At 46.6% G+C, this 11,195-nt stretch overlaps 1 long non-coding RNA gene across 2 annotated transcripts; it reads right to left on the reverse strand.

The window, feature by feature from the left end:
- Positions 1 to 536: 536 nt before the first annotated feature.
- On the reverse strand, positions 537 to 6,790 carry LOC142487377 (uncharacterized). 2 transcript variants are annotated; one of them, XR_012799209.1, is made up of 4 exons: positions 6,680 to 6,788; positions 6,093 to 6,170; positions 5,288 to 5,380; positions 537 to 2,549 (listed from the first exon to the last, which is right to left on the reverse strand). It is a non-coding gene; the product is annotated as an uncharacterized LOC142487377 (long non-coding RNA). The 2 variants fall into 2 exon arrangements; XR_012799208.1 differs by having other exon boundaries at positions 6,093 to 6,790.
- Positions 6,791 to 11,195: the final 4,405 nt, after the last annotated feature.

Raw genomic sequence — 11,195 nt, forward strand, 5'->3', positions numbered from 1 at the left:
CTGTAATCTACTGTATCAACCTTGAGTCACTCGTCCATGCCCTTGTGTCTATGGGAATACTTTATATGCAAGACCACCGTTGTGTCTGGTGGGGAGGCTCCAGCTTATGCCAAACGCTGCAGCTTGGAAGCTGAGACGTGTTACTTGATTTGAGCATATCTCTCACATCTTACATGATCTGCACTGGCTTCCAGTGATCTTCCGGGTTCAGTTCAAGATGGCCATAATGGCCTTTAAACCCTTGCAAGACCAAGGTCCTATTGCTATTACTGGGAGTCACACCGCTCATGCCAAAATAACTACAATTAATCAAATGACCCAGTGCATAGGGAAAAATACAATTAATCGACACACATAATGTGACCAAAGAGGTCACAGCAGTCCCTTTAATACGCACTACTGTCAAAACTAGAGGGAATAAAGTAATTGGATATAAATATCCCCAGGAATTGGCATATACTTTCAGTATAAACACAAAAATAATAAACTTTTAATAGTGTAAAGAAAAAACACCAAAATAATCGTGAACATTGTATGCACTAGTGGAAAAAAAAATTGGAATAAAATCCCTAAATCTAAGAACGTGTGTCTGGAAAAAATAATACCAGGATCAACAAATGTAAGGAACCTGGATGTGTAGTAGTAGGTACAGATTCCTGCATATATTAATTACTTCACTGCATTAGTCAGGTGTAGAATCTGGTGGACATAGGATAATGGGCAATATAAGCCAAATAACGTGTGTTCATGGAGCTTGGCAAGCTGGTAAATAGGATCGTCACATTATCTGTGTCGATTAAGATCAAAATCCAGCCTATCTGCAGTCTCGTATGAAGCCACATAGGGATACTGGCTATGATATCAGGTCCTCAGGGGGGATCTGCCTTTCTATGTGCTTAGAGTACTGCACCATACGCTGGGTGGGCCTTCTCGTGTGCAGCTTCAGAGGTCTGGAAATCGCTGCCGCTAGAGCTCAGGTGTAAATCTACCTTACCACTGTTTCGGGCTCGGTATAAGACTTACCCCTTCCTTCTGGCTTTTCCTGTCTAACAAAATAATTGCTTATCATCTTATTTGTTTTAACTGTAAAGTATTGCAATGCCCCCTTAAGTATTTTAACAAAACAAAAAAATGATGATGATGTCTGTAACGGTTACATACGCCCATAATCATATATTATCTCTAACTGCCCATGAAATGTTTGTACATCTGTTCATTTAATGCAGCCATATATTATCATAACTGTGCCCAGGACATACTTGAAAACAAGCGGTAAGTCTCAACGTGTTACTTCCTGGTAAAACATTTTATAAATAAATATTAAACCGTGATCCACAGGTATGCTACCTAAGTGTCTGACTCCTCCCGATCCTTCTTTGCTCACATTTATGCTGTTACACTGTCCTTTTTCTTCATGCCAGGATATGATCCTTCCTCTCGTTATTCCCTCATCCTTTCTTGCCTTGGATACTGTAACCTACTGTATGTAAAATTACAAACTAGACTTTCTGCTTCTCATTTCTTTTAAATCTATACTAAACTTTGTAGATACAGTATAATAAAACCTCAAATTCACCTCAACTACACTTCTCCTCAAATCACTCTGCTGTGCCCGGAATCCCATTCCCTTCAACGTTCTTCTAGTGGCTCTTAAAACATTACATGTTACATGCCTCTGCTCCTTTCTACATTTCATATTTCTTTCTCACCATTCCTCTTCGCACATACTCCTCTCTGCCCATGTGTGCTTCCTCTGTTATCTACATATATCTTCAGCTCTTTCCTGTCTGCAGGCATTCTCCCTTGCAGCACCCTAACCTCTTGAACTGCTTATTAATCTCTATTTGCTAAAGCAGTAGATTACATGCACTTAACACTTTTAAACCGTATGCATTAACATGAAATCATTTTGTAACTGTTATTCTACCACTACACTACCTTTCTGTAGATTGTAAACTCTTAGACAACTCTCTATCACATTGTTTGCATTTGTTACTCTAGCACTTACACTTGTTTTGATCTTGAATTCTCTTTGTCCAAAGAAAGAATGTACAGTGTTGAGTGTGCAAGAATAAACCGTGCTATTCAACATCATCTTCTCTAGGGGTGTTAAAGAATCATTTAAATAATACGTACACATGTAGTTTATTTTAGGGTGCTATTTTTCGATTTAAAAAAAAAATGTATAAGAACCGCTTGGCCACCTACTTATTTTCCTATCTGCTGTAAAGCCTGAGTTTTGATACTTGGCTTTATTTCATATTTAGGATAGCCTTATCTCTATCGCAAGCATGTGTACTCACTGTATTTACCCCCAACCATTCATATCCATTTTAAAGTGTAGTGTGAATGAATAATGCAGATGGGGATTGTGATTTTTAGTGCATATTGTTTAAATTTCATTGTATGAAAGTATAACAAGTTTTTTTTTTTCTAAAAAAAAGAAATAACTCCAGTTGGTTGGCTTGTGACAAGGAGGATTTTGTTGATCAAATCCCTTAATCTCCACATCATTTGCGGTCTCCACCTCACAAATTATACTTGATATCCTAAAATAAATAGGGAAAATTGATATGAGTCATTGCGGGATATAAGGTTCATAAATCCACATAGCAAAATCAATCCGGATTAAAGGCAAAGGTTAAAGAATATGATAAGGAACAGGGAAACATTGGTTACCCAAGTGGCAAGTATAAGGTGTCTGCAAGTTATTGACAGACCAAAGAAAAACGATCCTAAAAATTTGTTGCAAAAGAAAGGGATATATGAAACACTTAGAGTACATAATTCAAAACATGCCTCTTCTTGGAAGACTGGACATAACAGATGCTATCGGGATAAAATCTAAAGATAAATTGTCCTATGTGGTATGCTTGACCTGAGTCACCCCTTCCTTCTTCCTTCAGAAAGAATAGACGCTGCTTGACTCTAAGGCTGTTCCAATATTTTACAACTTTACAGCTGCTTAAAACCAATTTAAATGTTATTTCTAGTCAATGTCTTGTAAATTATGGCTTGACAAAGGCTTCCTGTAGACTTAGATGGCTCCTGCCCTCCCCCCCCCCCCTTACACAGATTATATTTCATTTTGAATGACCAGCATTCCATATTGTTTGTTGACTTTGGACAGATTATTTAAACACAAGATGTTTCACAAAAGAGGGACCTATTGACACACCCTTCATCAGTGTGCTGAAGCAGGACAGACACACATTGTTTTCAATAGTTGAGTTAAGGGTGGGAAATTAAAGCAGGACTGTTTACAGACACATTATCATATGATCTCAAACTGGGAAGCCCTGCTCGTGTATCCTTGTTCACTATAGATGCTATGTAAACATATTCACAAATAACACACTAAATTATGTATCCTGGCCATGATTCAATCTGCAATTTCAAAGTCTTTAGGACATAATGTTAGTAGTTCCTGTCCAGAAAAGAAAAGTTGAAACAAGACTAAAACTACCAAAACTGCTGTTTTTCCTCTTGAGCCCTGCTGCATAATCAATCTTGATCAAAAGTAAATATGGATGAGTGATATGCAAAAAGTTATTTCCTCCTGAAGCTGTAATGTTCTTCCCCAGTGTCTTTAAAAATCAAGTCAGTTCCACATGGTTTATTTTCCACCCTTACATTCACATAATATTTCAGATTATTCAAGACTACAGTACATGGGATAATTAATTCCCTTTAACCAATGTATTTTTGCTGAACAACAGTACTTATGCATGTTGCATTAACAAATGATTGCTGCAAAACAGGATGTCAACATCTATTCATTGGAGAAAGCCACTAAACAAATGGTTGTTCCCAATGTGCATTCCTCTCCGCATACCCTTTTCACTATGTACAGTAGATCTCCCTTCAAGCCAATTACCATATTGTGTACTGTAGTGAACCCCCGAGCCGAATCTTTGCGGATCGATAACAGGAGAACAGATTGATCTGTAGCTTAGCTAATTACTTATCATTGTGTGAATTGTATTCATGCACATGTTAAAGGGGGGGGGGGATTTTCAAGGAAAAACGGTAGCTTGGATTGTTGCTTTAAAAAACAAGTACCATAAAAGCACAAGAAAATGTAGAAAATCATGTTAATAAAAATCAATGACTTCAAAAGTGTCTCTTTTTCATGTAAAATGCAAAAAAAAAAAAAGCCCACAATTAATCTATAATAGTAATAATCCCCTCAGATCAGGGCAGTACTGGCCAATAATTTCCTAGCTAGGTTAAAGTCTCTCGGCTTCGCCTCGGGCCTTCAACCCTTCTAGCTAGTGCATTATTGGCCAGTAATTCTCTGTTCTTCTGGGATTATTACTTAAATAATATAGACACCTTTGCACAGTTATATTGATATTTAATAAACACACTCTACATTTTCATTAATACTTTTACTGTACTAGTTTATTAAAATAAAATTGTAAATACACTAAAGCCCCTCTCTATACACACACACACGCACACGCACACGCACACGCACACGCACACGCACATGCACACGCACACACACACAGACACTGCAGTCCCCCTATATATACAAAAAACTGCATCCCCCCTTTTCTATGTATGCAAACACACACTCTGAAGCCCCCCTTCATACACACAAATGGTGCAGCCCCGCTCTATGTACACACACACTGCAGCTCCTCCTCTATACACACAAACACACACACTGCAGCCCCCTCTTTCTACACACACAAACTGGAGTTCTCCATCTATTCACACACTACATAGACACCCTCCCCTTTTCTTCTATACTAAAATAGACAGTTACTCTCCTTTTTCCTCACTGTCTCCTCGGTGTCTCCTATGCTGAGATCTCTCCAGATAGGGAGGGGGAGGAGTGAGTACCTAGCTGGTGCCTCCTATCCAATCACCTACCCTGTCTAAGAGCTACAGTACTCTAGCTCATTGTGCATAACAAGGGAAAACTGATTAGTTTTAAATAAAACTTGGCAAAGTGCCAAAAATTACAGGCCATTACTGAATAGATAATGCCTGGCATTTTTCTCAAGGATGTCTTCTATCTACCCCCTTTGTATCTAAAGCCCTCTCCCGCCGTAAACCTTTCTCACTGACTGCCCCACACCTCTGGAATGCCCTTCCACTCAATACCCGACTAGCACCCTCTCTATCCACCTTTAAGACCCACCTCAAAACACACTTGCTTAAAGAAGCATATGAGTAGCACCGTGGCTAATACTATTCAGGCATACCCCACATTAACGTATGCAATGGGTCCAGAGCATGTATGTAAAGCGAAAATGTACTTAAAGTGAAGCACTACCTTTTTTCCACTTATCGATGCTTCGGTACAGGTAGGGAGCCGGTAGTGCTGTTCAGGACATCCTGACAGACGCGTGCATGAGCTGCCGTTTACCTATTGGGCAAGGGGAATCAGCGCGTCACTGCTACGGTGGTCTGTAGGGCAGAATAAGTGTCCGTACTCGCGAAGCGAGCGTACAGACACAGGGGTATGGTGCTATTGAAAATATGTCCTTACTCGCGAGTGTACTTAAAGTGAGTGTCCTTAAACCAGGGTATGCCATTACACATGATACATAAAGCTTGGCCCCTTGCAGACTCACTTAAATGCCCTCCTACTGTCTCTGTACATTCTTCCTACCTACCAATTAGATTGTAAGCTCTTTGGAGCAGGGACTCCTCTTCCTAAATGTTACTTTATGTACTTATTCCCATGACCTGTTATTTGTATTATTTGTTATTTATATGATTGTCAAGCGATATGTACAGTACATTAATGGCGCTATATAAATAAAGACATACATACATACATACATTTTGACCAATCAGAGAACAGGGATTTTATCTCTAAAAGTTAAGACTATAATGAAAAATGTTCTTTACAACTATTTCTACCTGAAATAGTGTTCATGCATAAATACAACCTTGTGCTCTCCTATCTCCCAGTCTTCTCTCCAGTTCCAAGTAGTAGAAGGGTACAATTGGCAGTTTATCAGCGCCTGGTAGTGTGATGGATTTTGAAACTAAACAGACAATCTCTTTGACTGTCATAAAGATAAATATGTTTCCCATCTACATTATAACACCCCACTATTGTATAAGCTTACTTTTTCTTTAAAAAAAGACTTCCGGGGGGCGTGACCAGGACGTGGAGCAAGGAAGTCGCAGGCTAGCTCGGCTCCGTCCTGAGGACAAGGTTAGGGGTGAGAAATACCCCTTAAAATTTGGGCAAAATAAATAATAAATAGCTGCCTAGCCGCACGGACAGCTGGACCCGCCTCCGCAAATAGCCTGCGTCACTAGAGAGCGTCTGGGTACCCGCAGCCACCGGGAGCTCGTGTCCATCCGTCCTTGATCCCAAGATGGCCGCCGGAGCCACGCTGTTCTCCTGAGGATCGGCGGTTCGGGGTTTCAGCTGGGACGGACGAGCAAGAGGAGCCACCCCCCCACCTTCCCGCTGGTGATCTGGAGATCCCCCTTGAGTACACCTAAACGGAGGTACAGAGTAGCTGGCCCGGCAGGAGTGAAGAGTGCCTCCCCCCCTAAAATGGCTGCCGGACCTCACGACAGCCCTAGAGCACCAGCAGTGCAGGGCTACTACCACACAATGCAGTGCTGCCCTAGGAGGGAGAGGATCCCGCGAGGAGTACCAGGGGGAGTATCGCAGCCCTGTGAGAAGCACGAAATACAGTACCCAGGGCAAATAAAGGCTCCAGATAGAGTGCCAGCGGCCTGCAGGTTTGCCGGAGGGGCTGAAAGGTGAGGAGGAGCGGCGATCTTTCTTTGATTATTGGAGCCTTGGCGCCACCTAGGGGGAACATTGCTCTGTCTCCCCTGCTCCCCCCCCCCCCCAACTGAGATTGGTCAGTAGGCCCTGGAGCCATCCAGAATCTGCACCTCCCCCCTTTTTTTGTCCCCACTACCTCAGAAGCCCAATCAATAGAATGAGGGAAAAGTGCCTGACCTTATTACATTAAAAATGTTCATTCTGAGACTTCCCGTAACGTTGGCCAAGATGGCCGCCTAAGGGGTTAGCCCCAGAGCCCCCTCACAAAGAAGCTCCTAGAAAAGCATCTTTCCCAGAACGCTGATGCACAAAAACAACTTTAAATATTAGACGAAGCAACAGAGATGGCGTATAAACTTAAAAGGAATCAACAGAGCGTTTCAACTTATTTCCAGCCGGAGCCGCGACTCTCTTCCCCAAGTGAATCCTCCCCAGATGGCACCGCCACAGGTGCTCCAGAGACACTTGAAACCCTCCCCCCCCAGTGGAGCAATGCCCAGAGAAGGGCACCCTTGACAGGGACTACATGGAAGATCTATTCAATCGTATGACTTTCAAGAGGATTTGTCCGCAGTAATAAAAGATATGAAAGCTGAAATACACACTCTGGCGGTACGAACGGATGCAGTGGAATGCAGAATGGAGGAGGTGGGGGTGTCGCAATCGGTCATGGAGGATGATATGTCCCGACTAGGACTTGAACATAGAGCCCTGAAGGATCAGGTGGAAGACCAAGAGAACCGTGAGAGGAGACAAAACCTCTGCATTCGTTATATCCTCGAAGAAGTTACAACTGACCTCCTGGAAGATTTCCTGAAGGATCTGTTCATAGAGCTGGCCCCTACTTTGAACAGATGCTCAATAGAAATTGACAGGGCCCACAGGGCTCCAGGTCCAAAGCACGCAGACCCCAAGAGGATGAGAGACATCAAGGTGAAATTTCATTCCTACCGCATAAAAGAGCTAATTCTGTCTGCAAGTCGTAAAAAGTCGGAATTACTCTTCCGCGGTTCGCTGCTCCAAATCTACAGCGATCTCTCCAGATCCACGATCGACCTCAGAAGAGAGTTGAAACCGCTCACAGAACTACTGTGAAGCAAGGGAATCCAGTATAGGTGGGGTTTCCCTTTCAAAATCATCGTTCCCCAGAATGGCAAATTCCACATGCTCTCCAACCCTGAGGACATACCGAGGCTTCTCAAAGACCTAGGCCTCACGATGCCCGAGACCGCGAAGGAAAAGTGACAGAGAAGAGGCCCACACGAGCAGGAAAGACAGAGACGTTTCTCGGAAAGAATTGCTGGAAGAGCTGCTAGCAGGTCCCTTGACTGATCGATCTGAGCCCTACAGCAAAGACCCGCAACGGATGCAATCAACATGACCCGCCTCGCAAGTATACGGGCCCTGTTGGTTTGATCACCTCGGGGGGAGAGGGGAGGCACCGGAACACCATTGTGGCCGGATTGAAGGGGGTGGAGGGGACTGGGGTTCTACCTTCAAGCCCGCCAGGGCTCTGGCTGGAACGGCCTGGGGCCCCGAGATTCATCGGATGTGCTCTGGTCTCTACCGCCTGCGGGGACTGGGGGTGGGGCGGGGGGGCTACTGGGATGCTGTGGCCTATGGCGGGGATTCGGGAGCGGCGGTTGCTATGCTCGGAACTGTGCCTCATGGTAGAGCCTGGGCCTCACAAGTCGGGTCGGAGGTGGCTGTCTCTGTCGATCTCGAGTGATCAATTGGGGGTGGTGCCCGCTATAGGTTCAGGGTTTTCGGCCCCTTCGTTACTCTGCAGAATCCACTCCGGCTCGCGGAACACGGGGGGGGGGGGGGTCCCCGCTACTAAGCCCCCCTCCTGGGAATTGTGTTAAGTGTTAAGTATTAGCATAAGTTTAAAGTTAAAGTTTAAAATGTAATATGTATTACAGGAGTCTGTCCCCCACCCTCATCAACTGCCTCTCCTCCTCCCCCTCGCGCCCCATCTGCTCCTCCCCACCCTCTCCTCTCCCCCTCCTCTCTTCCTCCCCCTCGTGCCCCCCCTGCTCCTTAAACCCACCCTCCACCCCTTCCTCTCCCCCCACCCCTTCCTCTCCCCCCTCCTCTGCTCCTTCCCCTCCCACCACCCTCTCCTCTCCGCCCTCCACTCCCTCCTCCTCCCCCCTCCTCCTCTCTCCCTCTCTCCCCCTCTCCCCCCTCCTCCTCCCACCCCCTATCCCCCTCCTCCTCTCCCCCCTCCTCTTCCCCCCCTTCTCCTCCCATCTTCCCTTCCCCTCCCTCTGTCCCCCCTCCCTCTGCCCCCCCTCCTCCTCCCCTCTTCCCTCCCCACATGTCTCACAGACCTGCGGTCAGCAAAAATTCGAGCCCAGGACGTAGACCCGGATGGGAATCTATTTTGTTCAGATATATGTTTATTTGGTTAAACTTGTCATATGATGGATATGTCTTGCTCTTCTGAGGATGATCCTGCACCCTTCCCCCAAAACTTCCCCTCCCCCTTTTCTCCTCCCCCCCCCCCACTTTCAGCCTCCATTCCCCCCCTCTCCCTCCTTTCTCCACCCCCTTTCCCCCCTCTCCCCCCTTCCTTTCCCCTCGCCCTCCCCCTTTCCCCCCTCCTGTGCTTCTTCTGCTCATTTGGATAATAGAATCGTTCCTTTAAATGAGCTGTTATCTGAGAGTCTCTCATCGAGTGTACTCTAGTTAAAAGTTTACTAAGAAAAAGTTGAAATGTTATGTTTGGGTTTATCACAACCGCAGCTATGCTTCATATGTATGTAATTGGGTGTCTGGGTCTGACCAGACTACATGGAAGAGGGAGCTCGGCTTGCCCCCTGGGAGTGCCGGTGTCTGGTCGCACGAGAAGATCTCCAACGGCCCTATGCCCACATCCTTCGCCATTAGGGCAATGAAGGAGTTTAGTCTAGGGCTAATCCATAGCCTACCTACTTCCTACTTTTTTCCTACTTACTGTCTCCTTGTGAGGACTCGGGTGTCATGTCGGTCGCAGCGTGACCTCCCTCACCTCTGTCCGCTACCGCGGCTGTGCGGCTCCGTCCTCACCGCTCCCGCCCGGCCTCTGTGGTGGGGGGGCTTTCCCGTCGGGCTGCCGCTGCCCTGCATGGGGCTGGTGCGCTCGGGTGCCTGCCATTGCTCCTGCGCGTGCATCCCCTGCTGTTACAGAGCGCATTCCAGCACCAGCTAATTTATTCACTGCTCTTGCAGTGAAGCCATGCCCCCCTCCCATACGCTGGTTACTAGTTAACCCTAAACCTTACCACCTGGCCGCCTATTATGGCAACGAATCCTGGACTGCTCCTAGGGCTCCTCCAGGCCTGACTCCATTACCCATTGGTCAGCCACAGTACTTAATGCCTGTTCTGCCTCTCACACACCACTCAACATAGTCTCTGCTTCAGACGTCTATTCTGGCTCTCCCTTTGTCTTCGTGCATTCAGGTTGCGACCTGGCTTGGCAGACGTGCTTATCTGGCTCTGGATCCCAGCTCCCTCCTGACCCTGCAGCTTCTTCCGTCCCTCGACCTCAGCTTGGACCTCGACCTTCCAGATCTCTCCCTTCCCGACCTTGGCTAACGGCAACGACTTCGCCTCTTCAGTACCGGTACCGGCAAGTATTGCTACACCTGTTCACACCTTGCCTGGCAACGCCAAAACACCACACTCCGGACACGCTTCATCTGCTGCGGGTGCATGCACATATACGTCCCCACCTCAGTATAAGGGACGAATCTGGTCTGCGGGCAGCACCGGCGTAACATTATGTCGAGCCCACAAGACGCAGACCAGACTGACATGGCCTCCATGATGACGGCCATGTATCAACAAGTCCAGGTTCTAACTGACCAAGTGGCTCTCCTCACTCAACAGGTACAGGACGTTTCTTTTCAGGCACCACCTGGGGCCGCACCGCCACTGTCGACAGAACCGGCAACCGCCGCGACCTCCGGCCCGAAGATCCCGGCACCTAAACCGTATGCGGGGGATCCGCAAGCCTGTCGCGGTTTTCTCAATCAGTGCGAGATTCAGTTTAGATGGCTCCTAAGCAAATACTCCACTGGTCGCAAGAAAGTGGCATATGTTCACAGCCTCCTTACAGGGAAAGCACTGGAATGGGCCTCCCCGATTTGGGAACTACTTCCCGATATCACCCGCGACTACGCGGCCATTAGACGAGACTTTCGACAGGTCTTCGACACCCTTGCACGCCAAGAAACTGCCTTTGACTCTTTGCTTGAACTTTCTCAGGGACGTCGTTCCGTGGCCCAGTATGCCTTGGAGTTCAGGACCATAGCAGCTGAGATACGATGGGACCAGGAGGCTTTAGTCGCAGTCTTCTGGCGAGGCTTAACGGATTCCGTCAAGGACGAGCTCGCCTCACAACCCAGGGCAGGGCTTCTGGAGGAACTCATCACCCA

This window comes from Ascaphus truei, chromosome 2 (assembly GCF_040206685.1).
Source record: "Ascaphus truei isolate aAscTru1 chromosome 2, aAscTru1.hap1, whole genome shotgun sequence".
Classification (NCBI taxonomy): Eukaryota; Metazoa; Chordata; class Amphibia; order Anura; family Ascaphidae; genus Ascaphus; species Ascaphus truei.